Raw genomic sequence first — 22104 nt, forward strand, 5'->3', positions numbered from 1 at the left:
TGAGACAGATGTTGCAATCAATGGAGCTGATTCTGAGAATGGGGGCAAATATTAGGATAATGTGCCCTCAAAATCCATTTGAAGTTCTAATCACTCTAGTATTGCAAAAACGTCTACACCTGCTCATGTTTTCTTCAAGAGTAGGCTCTTGTGCCTGTCTCAAATCCCACTCCAGTTTGTCGCTGAACATCCACACAACTCATGTAGATTATGGATTCAAATGCTAGGATTAAGGGTGAATTCTCAGAGCACAGGATTAAAGGATTTTAAAAATAAACATCAAAAGGGTGAACCAAGAAAGCAATGGTACTCTCTAGACTCTATGGTGAAAATGAACCATCTTATAAATGAATCATGAATGAAATCATGAATCATGAATGAAAAGGAATCATCTTATGGGTGAAGATGGGAGGGAACAAATTTGGAGAGAAAAAGGGAAGGGGAGACTTTGTCCAAAAAGAAATATACTCTACCTGACTTATGCAACTGTAACCTCTCTGTACATTACCTTTATAATAACAATAAAAACATTTTAATAAAAACATCAGGTGTGTTCTTCTAAAATATAAACAAGTCCAAAAAGCAGGCCTAACACCTGTCATAATTCAGTTTGTTTCAATACAAAACCGTCTTTAAGAAACAGTAAACCTTTGAGAAAACAAAAGTGAGGATAGAATTAGAAATTTCATCCTGTTTAGCCTTTCAGGTCAGGATCATTGAGTTAAGCAAGGATCATTAATGGAAACAAAATCAAAGAAGGTAACTTAGTTATTTCTACCCAGTAGTAAGTACTTTGCCATGTTTGCATAATAACATGTAAAATGCAAACATCCACAAAAGAGGGATCTGACAGATACCATCTTATTAAATGAAGGAGTTAGAGAACATGGCAGTGGAGTAGGTGAAATTATTGTCCCCCTCACTGAGGTAATTCTCATACTATGCCATCTTCATTATGAATTATTTCTGGAATCTAAACCATCAAAAACAATGACACAAAATCAACCTTTGGAACTTTGGAAATGCTGCTAGTTTGCTTCTTTGGGAAGGTCGAGATACTGAAAGAAACACTCAAAGATTCCTGATTTAGGAAAATAAAAAATAGAAACATTAATGGGGGCTGATGGCTCCTGCTTGTAATCCTAGCTACTCAGGGAGCTGAGATCTGAGGATGCCAGTTCAAAGCCAGATCTTGGAGGAAACTCTATAGACTCTTTTCTCCAATAAGCTACCAAAAAAAAGTCACAATTAGAGTTATGGCTCAAGTGGTAAAGCACAAACTTTACTAACAGAAGCTCAGAGATAGAGCCCAGGCCCTGAGCTCCAACCCCATGGCTGGCACACAAACAAACAAACAAGTAAAGATATCTATAGTCAGTCAAGTATGGAAGCCTATCAAGTGTCTGAGGCAAGAGGACAGTTACTGGGGATCTGCTGGAACGAAGATTTTTTTTTTTTAAATTTTAATTTAATTTTATTTGTGAACATACTGTGCAGAGGAGTTACAGTTACATGGGCAGGATAATGTGTACATTTCTTACCAAGCATTGCAGCCTCCTCCTTTGTTTACCCTTCACATCCCTTCCCAGCCTCCCCCCTCCCCCCCAATCCCAATCCTTCTCCTTCCTCCCCCCCAGCCCCCCCCTCCCACACACACACCAGCGTTGTAAAGTTCGTTTTGGACATGACAACTTGTACTTCTCATTGTTGCAACAGGTCCACCTGTATCCTTAAACAACTGGTTTTTCCCCATCTCCTCCACAAGTTATACTGACATCAAATATAGTGAAAGCAAGGGTTATACTGTGGGGGAGGGACATACAAAGCAACAAAGAGATAATCTTATAAATGTGTTAGAAACACATGCATGAAAGAAAAAAACATTAAAATACACATCTAAGGGTTCATTTTCCTGACATCACATTATCTGACCTTTTCCGCTTGACTCATACATATACTAGATATTACAAATAAGGGAAACCATGGGACCTACGTTTCTTTGGGCCTGGCTTACTTCACTTAATATAATTTTTTCCAAGTATTTCCATTTCCTAACAAATGGGGCAATGTCATTCTTTCTGATGGAGGCATAGAATTCCATTGTGTATATATACCACATTTTCTTGATCCACTCATCTACTGAGGGGTATCTGGGTTGGTTCCATATCTTAGCTATGGTAAATAATGCTGCAATAAACATAGTTGTGCTGGTAGCTTTAGTGTGGTCTTGTTTGTAAACATTAGGGTAAATGCCCAAAAGTGGGATTGCTGGGTCATAGGGGAGCTCTATGTGGAGTCTTTTGAGGAACCTCCATACTGCTTTCCAAAGTGGTTGAACAAGTTTACATTCCCACCAACAATGAAGTAAGGTTCCTTTCTGTCCACATCCCCTCCAGCATCTGTTGTTGTTAGAGTTCTTGATTTTTGCCATTCTAACTGGAGTGAGGTGATATCTCAATGTTGTTTTGATTTGCATTTCTTTTATGGCTAGGGATGTTGAACATTTCTTCATGTGTCTATTGGCCATCCTTCTTTCTTCTTCAGAGAAGTTTCTCTTTAAGTCTTTCGCCCACTTATTTATTGGGCAGTTGTTTCTTTGAGGATTTGTTGTTGGGGGGTTTAATTTTTTGAGTTCCAAGTATATTTTAGATATGAGACCCTTGTCCGTTGTATGGCTAGTAAAGATCTTCTCCCAATCCGTGGGCTTTCTATTGATCTTGCTAGCTATGTCATTTTCCCTGCAGAAGCTCTGCAACTTTATGCAATCCCATTTGTCCAACCTTTCTTTGATTTGTTGTGTTTCCGGGTCTCTATTCAGAAAATTTCGGCCTGAGCCAAGGAGACCCAGGGTTTCTCCTATTCCATCCTGTAATGTTTTCAGAGTGTCTGCTTTGAGTTCAAGGTCTTTGATCCATTTGGAGTTGATTCTGGTGCAGGGTGATATATAAGGATCTAGCTTAAGTTTTCTACATGTAGTTAACCAATTTTGCCAGCACCATTTACTGAAGAGGTTGTCTTTCTTCCATTCTATTGTTTTAGCTCCCTTATCGAAGATTAGCTGGCTATAGGTCTGTAGGTTCATTTCTGGGTTTTCAATTCTATTCCATTGGTCCTGAGGTCTGTTCTTATGCCAATACCAAGCTGTTTTGATTACTATGGCTTTATAGTAGAGTTTGAAATTTGGTATTGATATTCCTCCAGCAGTGTTCTTTCCATTCAGGAGCGTTTTTGCTATTCGGGGTCTTTTATTGTGGAACGAAGATTTTTGTGTTACCCTTCTGTCAACTCCTTCCCCAGATAGTTGCATTACAGGCATGAGTCACCAGAATCTACATAAAATCTCCAATTTTAATGACAAAATAACCCACAAATTTATCTCACATATTCCAGGCACCAGTGGCTCATGACTGTAATCCTAGCTACTCAGGAGGCTGAGATCTGAGGATCAAGTTTCAAAGCCAGCCCAAGTAGGAAAGTCCATCAGACTCTTCAACTAACCACCAAAAACCCATAAGTGGCGCTGTGGCTCCGTTGGTAGAGTGCTAGCCTTGAGCTGAAGAGGTCAAGCCCAGAGTTCAAGCTCCACAACTGAGAAAAAACAAATTATCTGATTTTTATTTTCTGACCTTAACCATTTTTCATAATTATTTGTGTGATACAGTAAATGACTTCTTACTTAGCCCTTGATACAAGGTTCACCAAGAAATGAGATCATTCTAACAATCAACTTTTTTTACCTTTATTTTCTGACTTCAACTGTTTCTATAATTATATGAGTGATGCTGCAACTTACTGCTTACTTTACCCTATAATCAAGGCTCAAAAATACTTGGGATTACTCAAGCTCTAATCTTATCAAGCCAAACTTCTTTACCTCCATTTTATTCACTGCTTCTATAACTATTAACGATGCTCATGTTTATGCTAAGTCACTGGTGAAGATGAATCACAAAATGTTGAACAACAATATTAAACTTTATTTATTATTTGCAGCAAAGAATAGTGAATATGGAAGAAATTATTCTTTCAGGAGATGCTTCATTTCCTGAGGCTGCCTGGGGAGCAGGGACACTCCTCGAGTTTGTTATATTATACTCCAAAATTATCTAGGCAGTAATAGTCACCTGTTGTAGCAAGCCATTACTGTTGTGAGGGCTTCAGAGCTAGATTATCCACACCCAGAGTGTGCAGTTCATCCTGAAGCAGTTGATATCGGCATTGACTTCAACAGGAGCCTAAAGGAATGATAAACTAACTGATCAAGCATCAAATGTTGCATAAACACAGGTTCAAAACTGAATCTTCTATTCATTAGTCCAGAGACATTGGAAATGAGTTTAGAATGCCAAGACCTCAGCTGCATTCACTATGAAACATGATGAATACACTCATTGGATACTATGAAGCATGATGAATACACTCAATAGCTGTAGTCATGTGCAGATTAATCTGTGAACCAACTGCCTCAGCAGGTGCATGGCATATTGCCTGTTGTTCAGAAAGTGACAGCTATAAAACTCACCACTGTGTCCATGTATGAACTTCGGAACTATTTCACACTCTGTGTACTAGACTAAGAGCATAAACATTTCGATGATAATATCTGGTTGAAATAGACCAAATGATTACTTCTCTTGCTGATATTTGGGTTTTGCTTCTCATATTCAGTTCTCAAAAGTCTAAGGCCATGTGTTCACTGTTTATTTTGGTATGAAGCCCACTGTGGATGGATATGAAGCTGTGAAGGAAGCCCTGATGGATCATGGCGAGGAGTTTTCTGGAGGAGACACATTTCCAGCAGTACATCAATTTAGTAAACAGCATGGTAAGTGTGCCTGAGAGTGTGCATATTTGCATAGTGGGCAGTGTGTTTGAGGGGAAAAGAACACAGAGATGTGTGGCTTTCACCTTCATCAGTCTGGCCTTGGATCTCCCTCCCAGTTTCTGATGCTCCTGCTTCTAGGGATCATTTCCAGCGATGGAAAAAGATGGAAAGAGATGAGACATTTCTCACTCATGACTCTGCGGAATTTGGGGATGGGGAAGAGGAGCATTGAGGACAGAGTTCAAGAGGAAGCTGGCTGCCTGGTGGAGGACTTGAGGAAAACCAATGGTGGGTGCTGCTTTCTCACTGATCCATACAGATTGCTCTCCTTGCTCTTGATTCCATTGGAAACATTTCAGGAGCAGCCAGATCTTTCACTTTGGTTCTGAGTTGTGAGCTCAAGTAGAAGAGGAAGGTTTCAGTCAAATGGCAGGCAGTAGTTGTGCATCCAGGTTGTATCAAGCATCGTTGTACTTGCAGAGTGATCATCAAACCTGTGTTCATCCTATTCTATCCCAAACATTGTTAGCTGTGCAAAGAATAAACTTATGAATGTAGATATTGTGGCTATGTTCTTGCTAATGAACAATGTTTTCTCCTTCACATAATGTGAGTTTTTTTTTTTTTTTTTTTTTTTTTGCCATAGCCAGGCTGTGACCATGATCCTCTTGCCTCAGCCTCCTGAGCACTGGCATTGCAGACATTCTCTATTTTGCACAACTTGATTTTGAGATAGGATTACATTAATATTTTGCCTGTGCTCACTTATTAAATGCAATTTTCTTATCTCTGACTCCTGGACTTACTGATAAGTCATTTAACTTGGCCTTGTTTGAATTGTGTATTCGAGATTTATGGTGATTATTTCTCTACCATGGTCAACTTTACTCACCTACTAACTAAATCATTTTCTTTTTTTTTTTTTTTTAATTGTAAAGCTACTATACAGAGGGTTACAGTTACATGAGTGAGGTTATGAGTACACTTCCTCTTGAACATTGTTACCCCCTCCATTGTTTTCCCCCTACCATCCCCTCCCTCCCTCCCTTCCCCGAGGTTCTTTTTTTTTTTTTTTTTTGATTGTGATTAAATGATTACATAATTTCAAAGTCACAAGTTCATTCTAACTTCCCTGGAGCAAATTGTCTACCACAGTCTGTAATATATAACAGTGTTCACATGTTATATACCATATTTGTGATCAGCAGCATGAGGATATTTAGTAGTGGTTCAACCAGATGAGCGGGAGTTCTTTGTTTCTTAAGTCCTGTTAGTTTTGTCGTATCACCTAACCTTTTGGATTTAGCATCCACTTATGAGGGAGACCATGTACCGTTTGTCTCTTCATTCTTGGCTTACCTCGCTCAACATGATTCCTTCTAGCTCCATCCATTTCCCTGCAAATGCCATTATTTTGTCATTTCTAATGGCTGCATAATATTCCATTGTGTATAGATACCACAATTTTTGGATCCATTCATCTGTGGTGGGGCACCTAGGTTGTTTCCATATCCTAGCTATTGCGAACAGTGCTGCAATAAACATGGAGGTGCACGTGTCCTTGTATATTGGTTCCTGTTGTTCAGGGTAGATGCCTAGAAGTGGTATGACTGGGTCGTAAGGGAGGTCAATCTTTAGCTTTCTAAGGACCCTCCAGACTGCTTTCCAAAGTGGTTGTATAAGTGTACATTCCCACCAGCTAACTAAATCATTTTCAAAAGTGAATCTGATTACTTATTTGGATCTAAATGACCGTTTTGAAATTCTCTCTTCCAAGTAAAGTGAAAAGATTGAAAATAAGAGTTTAACTGTAAATGATACATATGTAAACCTACGGTCTCAATGCTTTCCAAATTGTCCTCAGCACCCTGGGCTAAAACAATAGATTTTCTGACATATTAGAACGCTATAATGTCTACAAAGCATGGTATACAGGAAGATAACAAGTTACTTATGCTCAGAGGCCCTACTATTTAGTCAGAACAATTTAAGTCATGTCACCTTAGTTAGAGTCTATATGTGAATTTGTGAGATTGTTACCCATAAAGCATATTGATCAATTGATCACAGCCATTTTGCTGCAGAGGTCACAGCCAAAAAGAAATCTTGAGTAGAATTTAATTTCTTTATTATGGTCCACCAATATAAACTTGGCCTAAGTGATAAATAAATTCTAAATAGTACTAAGCATATTGTTCAATTGGTAACTGTGTAGAACAGTATCCCAGAATCCACAAAAGTCGACTATGTCTAAATTAATTAATATTTGGATTTTCTTGGAGTTGATGTGCATTTACTCCCTCAGGATGGATATGCATCATTTTAATCATTGAGAAAAAAGTCTCCCTTCTCTTTCCTCTTCCCTTCCTTTCCCTTTCCTTCATTTCTTTTCTTGCTTTATCCTTTCCTTCCTTCCTCCCTCCCTCCTTCCCTGTTTCTTTCTTCCCCTTTTTCTTTCTCATTCTTCCTTTCTCTCATTTTCCTTCTTTATCCTTCCTTCTCTTTTTCCTTTCTTTCTACTTTCACTTTCTCTTCCTTCCTTCCTTTTCTTTTTTCTTCCTTTCTACTATCCAATGTCATTAATTATTGTTCACTTAGGAATTTTTATTGCCACAGTCTAGCCTTGGACTGTTTTTACCCTATTTTGCCTCTTAAATACAGATTAGGGATACAAAACATCACACTCAGGCACCATTTTATAATTCTTCTGTTGTTTCCTTTACCTTGAGTGAAAAAATTTAATTTGTTAACACTAAAAAATCCATATTATGTTTTCTTTTTGGGGGGGGGGTCCGGTCGTGGGGCCTGAACTCTGGGCCTGGGTGCTGTCGCTTCAGCTTTTCAGCTCAAGGCTAGCGCTCTACCACTTGAGCCACAGCACCACTTCCGGCTTTTTTCTTTTTGCTTATGTGGTGCTGAGGAATCGAACCCAGGGCCTCAGGGATGCAAAGCAAGCGCTCAACCACTGAGCCACCTTCCCAGCCCCCATATTATGTTTTCTATTCTTCACATTACTCTTTCAACTCTCATAGTTTAACTGTGCTCTGTTTTTCATTTTTATTTCCTCCAACTCATGAGCTAAGTTTAGCTTTCTTTAGCTTTCTTTTTTTTTAGATTTTTTTTTTTATTGTAGGGATACTGTACAGAGAGTTTACAGTTGCATGAGTAAGGTAATGAGTACATTTCCTATCGAGCATTGTTACCCCCTCCTTTGTTTTCCCTACCGTGCTTTCTCTCCCCCACCTCCCCAGCTCCTACCTCCTCTCCTCAGAAGTTGTACAGTTTGATTTTAACATAGGGTCTTGTACATCTCATGTTACAATGGGTCAACCTGTATCCTTATTTCAGTATTTTGTTATTTCCCTTCCCCTCCCCAATCAGAAAAACGTATGTACAAGATGCAGGGCACCAGACCCAAATACAGTGAAGACAGGGGTTATACCACGGAGGAAGAACATACAAAAGAATCAAACCAAAGCAAAAAAAAAAAAAATCACATAGAACACTTTAGTTTTCTTATTTAAAGCAAAGTTCTTTGAATCGTTAATTGAACATAAAAAGTTCCAGGTACGCACTAATTGATTACCGTCCCTCTTAGTGCTGCTTTGTCTGTGTGCTTGACAGAGAGATGGGACTTGCTCTGAATGCATGAATGACCATCTCACCTAAAGCTAGCATTGCTGCCCAGAGGCCGGCCCCGGAGCCAGGTCTCGCACTTGCAATGCATCACAACCAGCTGGCGGAGGACCCGGCGTCCCACTGCGCAGGCCTGCCACGCTGAATCCACACCCCCCTTCGGAGCCTTGCCGCTCAAGCGCAGGGAACTCCAGTCAGCTGGATCCACACTTGTGTGGTCCGGAAGAAGAAGGAGGATTAGCACACAAGCTCTGCATGTGTCACCCTGCTCTCTCTGATGAACACAGCGCAGACTCAGCAAAGGGGGTGAGCAGAGCTGGTTAGACAACCATGGTGCCTACAGAACACCCAGCACCTTTCCAGGGAGCCGCGAGCTTCGAGCAGAGAGCCGCTCTGAAGGGCTCAGGACAGGCCCGGGTCCGCGGGCACCTTCCGCACAGACGCCAGGTCCTTCAGCGCATGCGCCACACACCTTGGCCCGGATTTCAGGAGGGCGACCCTCGTCCTGCACCCCCTCGTCCTGTGCCCTTTTACAGGGAGGCTATTTGGTTCCACTCGAGGCTGGCGAGTTCACCGACATGTCACAGTTCTAACGTGTGCAGGTCAAAGGACTCATTCCAAGTCTAAGCAATAACAGGCCTTCCTGTGGAACACAGAAAAAGCACCGTGCAAAGAAACGCTTCTCTCCCAGCCTTGTCCCACTGGCGGACCCAAGTCTGGTGGAAGTTAATTTGGAGTTGCTGCAGACAACTCAAAATGTAAACGATACACCAGAGCCTCACACAGATAACACGAACAGAGCAGTTACTTTGAGAGCAACAGCACGCTCTAGAAGCCTACTGTAGCCACAGCCTACAGCTAGGCCTCAGAATAGGTCACGGGGTGGGTTATTAAGGTCGCTGAGGCCTCCATCTTTACAGCTGGCTGACTTTCTGGAGGATTTCTGACAGAAATCCAGGAGAGCTGGTTTCGGGGTTCCCACGGACACACTAACGGCTACAAACAGACATATTTGATACTTATTTGTAGAAATAAATCTGCCCATGGCATACTAGTTTGTTATATATATTATGTTATATCTATATAATTTGTGTATACCTGTGTGTATATTATTTCATATCTATTGTACACATGCATATATTGCATACAACACACATATTATATATACATATGTATGAACTGAACTGTATACTTCATTAAATAAATTATTTTCTTCTTGTAGATCTATAACAGATTTCCTGCTCTCATTGATTATCTACAGAAATTCATAAAAACAATTCTTGAAAATGTGAACTATGCTAAAAAATACTGTATTGTGAAAGAACACAAAACGAAGCTGGATATAAACGGCCCTCCGGCCTTTAATGATAACTATGGAGCAGGTAAAGTGCTTACATCAGCTTGGGCCTTTCCTTGCTTAAGAGTTCTGTGGATCACTGGATTGGTCTGTAATTACTAGAGACACTCACATGCTCAGGCCACAAAGGACTGAAACCACTTCAAGTTTTATTACCCATGTGATTCTACATCAAGTAACCTAAAAAACATAAACTGAATTTGCTCCATAATTAGTTCATATTTCCTTTCTTTACATAAAAATCCTCTCACTGAGGACAAACTGATTGTACAGAGTAGACAAAATAAAAACTATTTTCAAATGAGTTATAAAACACAACATATGTTGACCTTACAGTTGTGAACCACTAGCATCTGACTACTGAATTTAAATTTTTTAAGTATGTCTTATCTTTAAGTAGTTGTACAAAACAAGTTCGATTTAACAAAGTAGTTTATAAACAGGATGCAGCTTCATCAGTGATAGCCCCTTCAACCTTCTCACCCCACTTCAACCTACTCTTTCCCTTACTTTTCTTAGATTTGTGAGATATACAATAAAATCTGAATGGCAGTCATAAGGCTCTTGATTGTTTTTCTCAGTGTATTTGAAAGAGTTCACTGTTAGCATCCTAGACATAGAACAATTGGAAATGATTCTTCTCACTACATATTTTAACTTTCATCTCATCCAATTCCCTCTTTGCATTTGTTTGTTATGATTTCCACTTTCATGCATTGGGTACATACAGTGCCTTTCCAATGATTATCTTATGCATTCTTTTAAAGGCATATAGAAATTAGGATGGTTAAACATAAAAGAACAGTAGTGTTAATATTCATACATATATAGTTTCTCTTAACGAGGACTTTTGATTCTTAATATTGCACTGATTTATTGTCCAGTGTTGTTTGTTTGTTTGGCCTAAAAGCTGACACCCTTTAGCATTCTCAGATCTGCATACGGGATTACTTTACTGTTTGTATTAGCTTAGAATATCTTAATTATTACTATATTACAAGCATGGTAATAGATTCTTATAATCCCAGCTACTTGAGAGGTTGAGGCAGGATGATGATAAGGTCAGACACAGCAAAGCTCCAGATACATTGTCTCAAAAATGAGAATCAAGCAAAAGGGCTGGGGTTATGGCTCAAGTAGTAGAATACTTGCTTAGTATATAAGAGATGCTTGGTACCTTCCCCCAAATAACCTTATTTCATAGAAATGTTATTGCTAGGTATAAAATTCTTCCTTGAAAGCTTTCCTGTCTGTATTTTAAATATATTATGCTAACACATGCTGACTTACATAGTTTCTAAAGGAAAGTAAGCCAGTTGTTCATATTGAGACTACTGTATGTGAGGAATTGCTTCCCTCTTGCTGCTTTTCAGTGTTTTCTTTCTCTTTCATTTTAGGCAGATTGATTAAAATATGCTGTGGTATGACTCTCTTTGTCTTTGTCTTTACTTTCATTGAATTTCCTACATGAATATCAATCATGACTTTCCGTGAATTGGAAACTTTTGAGCCATTATTTCTTGTGTTTTTGAAGAATAGAAAGAGTGGTTTAATATTTCCAGTAATTCTACTCTCTCCTCTTGAATAAAAAGTAACTAGCACAGGTTCAAAATTAACAGATCCTAATTGAAATGCTAAAAGACAAACATCCAGGTTAATTATCCATTTTGAAGTTCAACATTTTGAAGACAGTTCTATGTGAAAAAAAACTGTTCAGAGACTAAACACATGTCATACTATAGAAAGAAGAGCACTGAGCAGGACCTGGTGGCTCACACTTGTAATCCTGGCTACTCAGGAGGCTGAGAGCTAAGGATCATAATTAAAAGCCAGCCGGGGCAGGAAAGTCCCTGAGACTCTTATCTCCAATAAACCCCTAGAAACCGGAAGTGGCAGTGTGGCTCAAGCAGTATTGTGCTCACCTTGAGCTGAAGAGCTGACGGATAGGACCCAAGCCCAGAGTTCAAGCCCCAGGACTGACCAAAAAATAAAATAAAATAAAAAAAGAAGAAAGAAATGAGCACTGATTTTTCTAGATATTTTCAATATCTGACAACATACGTTATTTTATATTGACTTTGTAACCACCTACCATATTTTTTAACAGATGTCATTTCTCTTCTGATTATTCTATCCCATTATGAATTACCTCTGTTGGGAAAAGGAGCAGAAAAAAATGTTTTCATCAAAACATAAATCTGTCTGCGTGAAATACATGGTGTTCTACATATAATAAAAAAAATACACACAAACAATAATCTACCTTTACCAATTTGAAAAATCATCAAATAATTACAGCACAAATACTGAGGTCTTGGGAGACACCATAAAACCAATAGAGCAGTATATTCATACATTCAGAGGTGATATTCTACCCCCAATAAAACCATTCCTTTATGCAAGGAATACTGGCAGCAAGGTAAATTGAATTATCTATAAAAATATTATGTTTCTCTTTTACTGTTGCTAAAAATTATTTTAGGCTATAATGCTGTGATAGAATGCTATCATGTTGTACATACCAAGACTTCTAAGTAGACATGCCAATCACCGATTGATTACCACCGTAGAAAGTAAGACCAATTGCATCTCAGAAATTATATTATCTTAAGGGTACAAAATGCACTGTTCTGCTCTCAGCTGTCAGCAAGATTTTATTGAATGAAAGTCTGTTCTCCCACCACAGGCTGTGCAAAGGCCCTTCTGAGAACCTAACTAACACTTATGCTCCAGAAATATTGCTACTCAAAAGAAAAAAATGTAGTCAAATGAAATTGACTAAATTTTAATTGATGAATGAGAAATCGCATGGCTCTGTGTCCTCATATTCTGTAATTCTAGGAAAATATGGTCTATGGAACCATTCAGAAATACTTGGAATTCCCATAATCCGTGTGATTTCCTTCCTATCTCTTTTCCTCTTTACTTCTCTCTCTCTCTCTCTCTCTCTCTCTCTCTCTCTCTCTCCTCAACTTTCTATTTCTTTCTTCCTCATATTGTCACTTCTGTACATTTCTGAGTAGACAGACATTCCTTCTATATTGAAATTCCCTTTCCTAACTAAAAAAATAGTTAGAGAGTGCTTAATATTTATATTTCTTTTTATTTTTTTATTATTATCTTTAAGTAGTTGTACAAAGAAGTTCCAATTCTACAAAACAGTATATGAATACAATGTGTCTGACAAGATATTCACCCATCGCTCCTGACCCTTTCCTTTTCTCACTTTTTTTTAAAATTGAGATGAGGTGATTACATAAATTTCACATATTTCACAGTATTGTAGAATAATGATCGTTAAAATCACAAACAGGGGCTGGGAAGGTGGGTCAGTGGTAGAGCACTTGCCTTGCATGCCTGAGGCCCTGGGTTCGATTCCTCAGCACCACATAAGCAGGAAAAAAAAGCAGAAGTGGCGCTGTGGCTCAAATGGTAGAGCACTAGCCTTGAGCTGAAGAGCTGAGGGACAGCACCCAGGCCGGAGTTCAAGCCCCAAGACCTGACCACCCCCCCCCAAAAAAAATCACAAACATATTGTCATTATCATGGTCAATACAGTTTGTGAATTCTATGAGCTTGCACAATACAAATTATTTTTTCTACATCAGGTGATGTTTACATTTCTTTCCTTTTGCTTAGTGTAAGCTGTTCCCTCTTTCCTTCTTCTCCTTTCCTTCCCATGCCTGTCTTTTGGTTGATTAGTTCTTTTTCTTCTATGTCCAGTGCAGCTGATGGGCCCCTTTGTTATATGTTGTTCCGTTTCCACTTATTCTGTGTCCTCCTCCTGGCTTCCCTCTATTAGGTGCATGTATCTACCATATATATTGTCAAGTACATGGAGTCCTTTAGTAATGATATGACAGAATGAGTGACCTTCCTTTGTTTCTCAAGTCCTCTTTGTCATATCTTCTTGCATTTTTGCTTTAGCATCCACATATCAGGGAGATGATGTGCCATTTGTCTCTTTGTTGTTGTCTTAACTCACTCAAAATAATTTGCTCCAGTTCCATCCATTTCCCTGCAAATGCCATTATTTTGTCCTTTCTAATGTCAGCCATTATTTCTTCAAATATATTCTGCCCCTTTGCCTTCTCTCTGTCTGGCATGCTAGTGACAAGTATTTTGTTGTCCTTGTGTTCTGTCATATATTTGTTGCTAGTGTCTGCTGCTAATTTTTCTCCTTTTATTTATTCTATTTTTTGTTGTCAAGCCATATATGGAATAATTACATCCACGTATTCCTAGGAAAAAGACAATAAACAGTCATAATTTACTTACGAAAACTTAGTAATCTGTGCTACTGATCTGTTTGCAGCTGGCACAGAGACCACAAGCATGGCCCTGAGGTACGCTCTGCTACTCCTGATGAAGCACCTGCAGGTTGCAGGTACAACCACAGATGAGAATCAAGTGATTTCCAGAAAACAAATGTTGCCAAGACACTGCTAGTATCCTTCATTTTATTTGTTAACAACAGCTTACTGTTTAACCATCTGTGCCACCAACTAAAGATAACTGGGGAAGACAGCTGAGAGAAGGAAGGATAGCGGGGTGGTAAGAAAGGCAGGGAAATACACTCTGTTGTTGTAACTGTTTTTCTTGGAAGGCGATTTTTGGCAGGAGTGTGACAAACTGGCATGGGATCACATATTGGTCTTAATACCAAAAGCCAAGTTGAGGTTGCATATAATGGCTCACACCTATAATTCTAGTTACTAAGGACTTGGAGATCAGGAGGTTCATAGTTCAAGACCAGCCCAGGCAGGAAATTTGCAAGATGCCATCTGATGGACAGGCCATCAGATATCATGCTACAAATCTATAATTATAGCTAACCAGATGCCTATGATGAGGAAGATGGCAGTTTGTACCCAACTGCCAAAATTGCAAGATGCTACCTGTAAAATAAAAAGTAAATAAGAATGGGAGCCAAGACGCGAGTGGAAGAGCAGCTGCCAAGCTATAACAAGGCTCTGAGTTCCAAACCCAGTACCACAAAAAGTAAAATTCATTTGAATAATAAATCTATTGTGGATTGATATCTTGTTGTCAGATAAATCTAATGAAGAGAAAGAGAGGGAGAGAGAGAGATAGGCGATCTGTGTTCCTTAAGGCTTGATCAAATTTTTGTTTGGAAATAGCAGATGTCAGAGAAGATAGGGTACAAGGCTGACAATGGAGGCTTCCCTTCCCAGCCTTCCTCCATGTCTCCATTCATCAGGGAACTGGTTTTTCTCCACAAGGAGATGGTCACTTAGGAGAGGACCTGAGCCTGAAAAGTCCTGCACACTAGATTTTTGGCTAGCAGAGAAAGTTGTACATTGGGCTAAATAGGAATATTTGTTAAAGATTTACCTTCAATTTTGACAAATCATCTCTTTTTCCCTCACTCATAACTCCTGAATGTAGCAACCAGATATATTTCTAGATAGCTTAAAAAAACAAGCAGGAATCCTTCTATATTTTTATCATCTTACTTAAAACTTTTCTCCAGGTTCCCATCAAAATTAAAGGAGTAAAAGTACCTACTCTAGACAGAGTGCCACGGGATTTGATAACAGCTTATATAACCCCTCTTCAGATCTCCTTTACAATCACAATAGAAACATAAACAAAAAGTTAGCTGTCCTCTTCTGAAATAAAAACAAGCCCAAAAAGGAGGCCTAAATCGTATTATAATTCAGTTTGTTTCAAGTTCAAAGAATACAGAGAATTTTTTTATTGTGAAAATACCATACAGAGGGGTTATAATTACATGGGCAAGATAGTGAGGACCTTTCTTATCAAACATTGTTGCTCCTCAGAGAATCCTTTAAGAAATATTAAGCCTTTGAGGAAACAAAAATGAGGCTAAAATTAGAAATTTCATTAGATTTTTATCATTGCGTTGGGCATCACTGTGTCAGGCAAAGATCATCAATGGAAGCAAAGAATAGAGTGTAACTTAGTAGTTATTTCCACACATTAAATACTTTGCCATGTTTTCATATTAACATATAAAGGCAAACAGACACGACAGATGGATATGACACATAACATCTTATCAAATGAGGGAGTTAGCATAGTGAAATTATTGTCCCCCTCACTGATGTGATTACATAACAAAAATGTTAATTATACAGGGAAAAGAGTAACAAAATCTTTACAAGCTACAGTGGTTAAAACATAGCATTACAAAGAAAATGAAGCACACTCTGCTTGAATAAGGGACATAGTATCATCCATAAGTTGCAGGAAATAATAAGCTCTTTTCAAAATTATATATCGATTTGTGTGTGTGCATGTGTGTGTCTGCATGTGCATGTGTGCATGTGTGTGTGTGTGTGTGTGTGCGTGTGTGTGCCCATCTTGGGGCTTTCAGCTGCTTTAACTCATGGCTATAATTCTATCACTTCAGCCACAGCTCCACTTCAGCTTTTTTTTGTTTGGTAGTTTATAGCAGGGCTGTGCTCCCTGCAATGTCATCTGCTCCATTATTTTCCAGAATCGTTTTGATTATAAAGACCAGAACTTCCTTAACTTGATGGAGAAATTGGATGAGAACATCGAGATTCAGAGCTCACCATGGATACAGGTGAAGCCAAGATCTTTGCTTCCTAAGAAAACACTTGTCTCTTTTTGTTGGTATTCAACAGACTCAAATTAAATAAAGAGCCACTAGTAAGGTGAATACTTGGACACAACGGTGCTGCCTAAAGAACAATAGAGTGCCATTCAGGAAGTTACTGCCTATGGCAACGTGTTCTAGCATTTTCCCTATTCTATTTTTGTAGTAGCTTCAAAATTTCTGGTTTTATATTAAGATCATTGATCAACTTTGAATTCATATCACTACAGGGCAAGAGAAAGAGTTACAGTTCATTTACTGCAGTTCCAAAATAGAACAATGAAGCTTGTTGGAAGTGGTTTGGGAAGCAGGGAAGGGAAGGATGAGGGAGAGTAGCAGAGGTGAGTCTCATCTAGATATATTGCACAGCTGGGCCCTGTTGTCTCATGCCTAAAATGCTAGTTACCCGGGAGACTGAGACCTGGAAGATCAAGGATTGGAGCTAGGCAGGACAGAGAAGTCTGACAGAATCCATCTTCCAAATAGTCACCAAAACTCAGGTCAGGAGATATGGCTCAAATAGCAGAGCACCAGCCATGAGCAAGAAAGCCAAGCAAGAGCCTGAAGCTCTGAGTTCAAACCCCAGTACTGGCACTAAAAGGAAAGATGCATTCCATTTGTATGTGGACATGTCATAATGAAAGCCTTTGAGAGCTAACTGATGCTAATAGAAAGGGAAGAAACCGAGTATATAGTAATCAGCTGAGAAAGCTGTCTAAGCCTATAGGATTGACTCAAGCTAATGAACTCAAGCAATTACTTTGATATTTCCCATTAAATCCTAAAGGATTTGCTTCTAAATTGCATTGTTCAGTTCCAGAGAGATGCCTAGTGGATCAGTGGATATCCAGGTCCTTAGTGAAGGATTACATTTCCCACAGGTTTGTTTTCCACTAAGAATCTCATATTCATGCTATTACTGAGCAGAAGTATTTTTTCTCACAGAAAAGCATATTTGGGACAATGGAAGCTGCTAGAAATCACTGAGTAGAGTCAGAATGTTAGCTGATTCCACTGTGATCCTAGATGATGAAGTAGCCTGGGGAGAAATGAGAATACTGAACTATAAAAATTCTTCACAGTGTCTTCCCTTGTACTAATTTGGCATGCCCTAAACTCTATAAAAATAATAACTATGTGATCATGGAGAAGTCAGTTAGATGGTCTGGCATGAGACTGAGTTGTAGGGCATCCTTGAACCCCTCTCACTTTATATGTTCCATCAAAACTTCCCTTCCAACTGGGCACCAGTGGCTTATGCCTGTAATCCTAGCTACTCAGGAGGCTGAGATCTGAGGGTTGCAGTTCAAAGACAGCCCAGGCAGAAAAATTTGTGAGACTATGATCTCCTAAAGAAACTACTCAGAAAAAGCCAGAAGTGGGATTGTGGCTCAAGTGGTAGAGCACTAGACTTGAGCACAGAGAGTCTCAGACACAGAGTCCAGGCCATGAGTTCAAGCCCCAGGACAGGCCAAAGAAAAAAATTTCCCTTCAAGATGGTTGCAATATAACATTTCTATTTACAGCCAACTTTTATATAATATGTATAGTATGACTATACAAATGTAACTTCTTTAGTAAGTTATTGTTTTTACTTTTAGATCTACAGTCTTTCCCCCGATCTCACTGACTATATACCAGGGAGTCATAACACAGCAATGAAAAATGTTGCTTATATACAAAATTATATTTGGGAGAAAGTAAAAGACCATGAAGAATCACTGGATGTTAAAAATTCAAGAGATTAAAATGAAACAGGCAAAATGTAAAAATATCTGCACAGTTATTTGAATTCTTGAGCATTTTGTGACACAATGAGTAGTTGGTGTTATGAGAGATGTTTAAACTATTAGTCCAGCAATGCTTGAAAAGCTAAATAGCAATTATGTAAATTAAACTACACTACTCATCCCAGGAACCTTAAAATTAATTTATTAAATAATTAGAATACAATTGTTTTTTTTCTTTGTATAAAAATCTAGTTAAGGGCCCTGGGAAGGTGGCTCAGTGGTTGAGTGCTTGCCTTGCATCCATGAGGCCCTGGGTTCGATTCCTCAGCATCACATAAGCAGAAAAGGCTGGAAGTGGGGCTGTGGCTCAAGTGGTAGAATGCTAGCCTTGAGCTGAAGAGCTGAGGGACAGCACCCAGGCCCAGAGTTCAGGCCCTACAACCGACCAAAAAAAAAATCTAATTAAGGAGAAGCAGAATTCTCAGGGCAGATGAAATAGAAACAATTGCCACACAAAGTATAGTGTTATTATATAAAGATGTGTATAATTATTATACAATGTATAGAATAGAAGACCTAATCAGTGTGCATGTCCTGCATAGTCTGAGAGGTACAATTGGCTTTGAGGAAATAATCCTGGAAAGATCCTTAATTGGTCATGGCTCACCATCCTCTAAAATATTTTTAAATTGTGGTATTTAAAAAATATGTATATCAGTATTATATTGTTATACTTTTCACATATTTATTATCTTGTGCAATGGATTTGGTTGTGATATTTTATAGATGCATATAATGTATTTCAGTCAATTTCACCTCTTCTATTATGTTTATTAATCCCTCTTCTCTCTTTGTATATAAATTTCAGTGGGTTTCATTATGATGTATTCACATGAATATATAACTAATATATATGTAGCATTTATGTACAATAAACATAGATAATGCATAGATTATATATGTAGATAGATAATGTGCTGCAATCAACTAAGTATAGTTGATTCCTTATTGGTTACCATGGGGATTACTGTAACAAACATATGGCAGTCTAGTGTGAAATTACAGCAAATTAGCTTCTGACTACACATTTAATCCTCCTCCCTTCCAATTACATCCTACTTCAGTTGTTTTGGTCACAAAGTACATCTTTAATATATTGGTACTCATAGCATTCCTCCATGATTATTGCCTCATGTATTATCTTTAAAAAGTGCATATAAACTAAATAGAGGTTGCATATAAAAATATAGTATTAACATTCCTGTTCATCTGTAGGGTGATACATAACAACGATATGTATTTCTTCATATGGCATGGATTTGTTGTTCAATATGTTGTAATTTCTACTCAAAACCTGACTCCTCTTAGCACTTCTTGTATTATAGATCTATTCATGACAGACTCTTTTCTCTTTTGTTTATCTTAGGAGTATTAATTTCTCTTGCATGATAGCAGGATATGATATGAAATTAGTGTTTTAGTCCATGACATGGAATCATTTCCACCTCTTAGATTTTCATTAATTTTTTTCAACATTTACACAGCTTTGATTATAATAGGCAATGTACTCTGCAACTATTAAATCTTCAAATTCACTTCAACAGATGGAAATTTTAGTATTGGTGTTTGAGCACACTATCTAGAGTAATTTTACCTTAAGAGTAATTGTAATTTGATGATCATAGAAAGGTCCAAAAAGTGGATATTCCCTAAGTTGGTTTCACTTGATGAGCTTAGAAAGCACATGAGGTTGATATAGTCAAAGGAGGTATCTCTTTTCCTAGCAAGTACAAATGTTGAGAGGTTCTGTATATTTTAATTACATAGTATTAGACACATTACAAGTCATCTGGAGAATATAAAAGCATGATGGGTTTAATGTTGGCCCAGAGACCAGCTAGAAAATGATGTATTTTGACCACTTAATGATTTCCTCAATCAACATTTAAAACTGCAACCAGGTTGACAACTTAGTTTCGCACCATCTTCTCAGTCCTTGGCACTGCTTTATGCATCCTCTCCCCTTTGTTCCAATGACAAGTTAATGTGAACACTTTTTTGTCTTCATGATTACTGTCTCTTCACCTCATGCATTCTTACTCATTCCTTCTCAGGTTCCCTAGACCACCTGACTTGGTGCTTCCCATCTCCTGGACCATCTTGTTTGGATGAACCCATGCTGAATCCTTGTGACTCCTAGGTTTTGCTGCCTTTTAGCATTTTCACATGTAATATTTAGCATGTGCAAATTTTTGATACAAGAAGTTAAATTGGAACAAGGAGCTCATGCTTATAATCCTACTACTCAAGTGATTGAGATCTGAGGATCGAAGTTTGAAGCCAGCCTGGGCACAAAAGGCTTTGAGACTCTTATATCCATTTACCAGAAAAGTGGGAAGTGGAGTTCTGGTTCAAGTGGTATCACACTAGCCTTGAGCAAAAATGCTCAATGACCACACCCAGGCCCTGAGTTCAAGCCCTAGGACCAACAACAGCATCAATAAGAAAGATGATTGCAGAATTTGCTTTAGACTCGTAATACCCTGTCCCTAATTTTCCTACTTGTTTTGTTGTTGTTGTTATTGTTGTTGTTGGACATAGGGCTTGAACTCTGGGCCTGGACACTGTCCCTGAGCTCTTCAGCTCAGGGCACTTGAGCCGCAGCAACACTAACGGTTTTCTTGTGGTTAATTTGAGATAAGGATCTCATGGACTTTCCTGCTGGGGCTGGCTTCAAACTGCACTCCTCAGATCTCAGCCTCATGAGTAGCTAGGATTAAAGGCATGAGCCACCAGCGCCCGGCTAATTATCCTACTTCTATTACTCAATTTTCTTATCCTTTAAAAATTAGAGAAAATACAGTTATTAGTGGCTTAAATGAGTGGTGAGTTTCATGATTTCAAGTACAGTCACAGTATCATATCAGTTAGAGACAACACAGTAGCCCTGAAGCCTTGGTCTCAACTAGTGTCACCCCTGCCATGACATTGTGCATTTCTCTTAGTGCTTTACTCTCCAGGTTTATGTAAGATAGTGTAGATTCACTATAATCACTTGTACTGGTAAGTGATGTATCAGATAATTATATCAATCCTAGGAGCAGGAAAATCAGAAGGAGCCACTGGAATTTAATAATGAAAGTTTGATTTCGTAATGAAAGTTGCATCTGCTTTATTTGGTGCTGAGACAGAAACGACAAACACAACACTGAGATACTCCCTGCTACTCCTGATGAAGCACCCCCACATCACAGGTAGGCGAATTTCAGGAAAACATGGGTAAGATGCTACTAGAGATTTGCAGATATGTCTCACAATTCAGCATCCTGTGCCACTAGCTGTAATCAAAGAGAAATGATGAGAACAAAGCAGTAGGAAAAGCAACAAGATTCTCCTCTGGTGTCTGGATTTTATGGAATATAATTATTGGAAAACTGCCCCAACACAAGTTGACATACAATTATACATTAATTTTTACACCAAAAATGCCGCGTTTTTAATAGGTAAGTTCTTCTACATACCTTTCCTCATTCTGACAATTCTAATGCTGCCATAAGCCAAGAGAATTCTTGTCATCAATGCATAAGTAGAAGTCCTAGAAATTAATGAGGATGTCTGAGATAAATTCCATTCTTGGACATGTTCTGAAAACAGAGTCATTAGAAAGGTACTATTGAGGCAGGAACCATACTTGAAGGAATTATAAAATTTCAGAAGTCTATTTCTATAAAACTTATGTCTGATAAAGTTAGAATTTTACAAGGACACTGTAATTTTTATCTTTTACAATGTTATTTTACATAGAGTTGGACTTGTGAAAACACTGTGTTAAGATTTAGGAAATAATGCTAAAATAATTTTAAGTGAGGATTAGTCCTCCGAGGGAAAAAAGGAGAGAATAGTAAACAGATAAGAATTGTTTAACAAAAATCTGACCCTTAGAGTAGAT

The 22104-nt window shown here is 38.4% G+C and overlaps 1 protein-coding gene and 1 pseudogene across 1 annotated transcript in view; both read left to right on the top strand.

The window, feature by feature from the left end:
• Positions 1–22104, top strand: part of LOC122115684 (cytochrome P450 2C5-like) — a 74486-nt gene that overhangs the window by 28020 nt on the left and 24362 nt on the right. The window lies entirely within an intron of this gene.
• On the top strand, positions 39–18173 carry LOC122115818 (annotated as a pseudogene).

The sequence above is a fragment of the Dipodomys spectabilis genome, unplaced genomic scaffold (genome assembly GCF_019054845.1).
Source record: "Dipodomys spectabilis isolate Male_0828 unplaced genomic scaffold, ASM1905484v1 ptg000125l, whole genome shotgun sequence".
In the NCBI taxonomy this organism is placed as follows: domain Eukaryota; kingdom Metazoa; phylum Chordata; class Mammalia; order Rodentia; family Heteromyidae; genus Dipodomys; species Dipodomys spectabilis.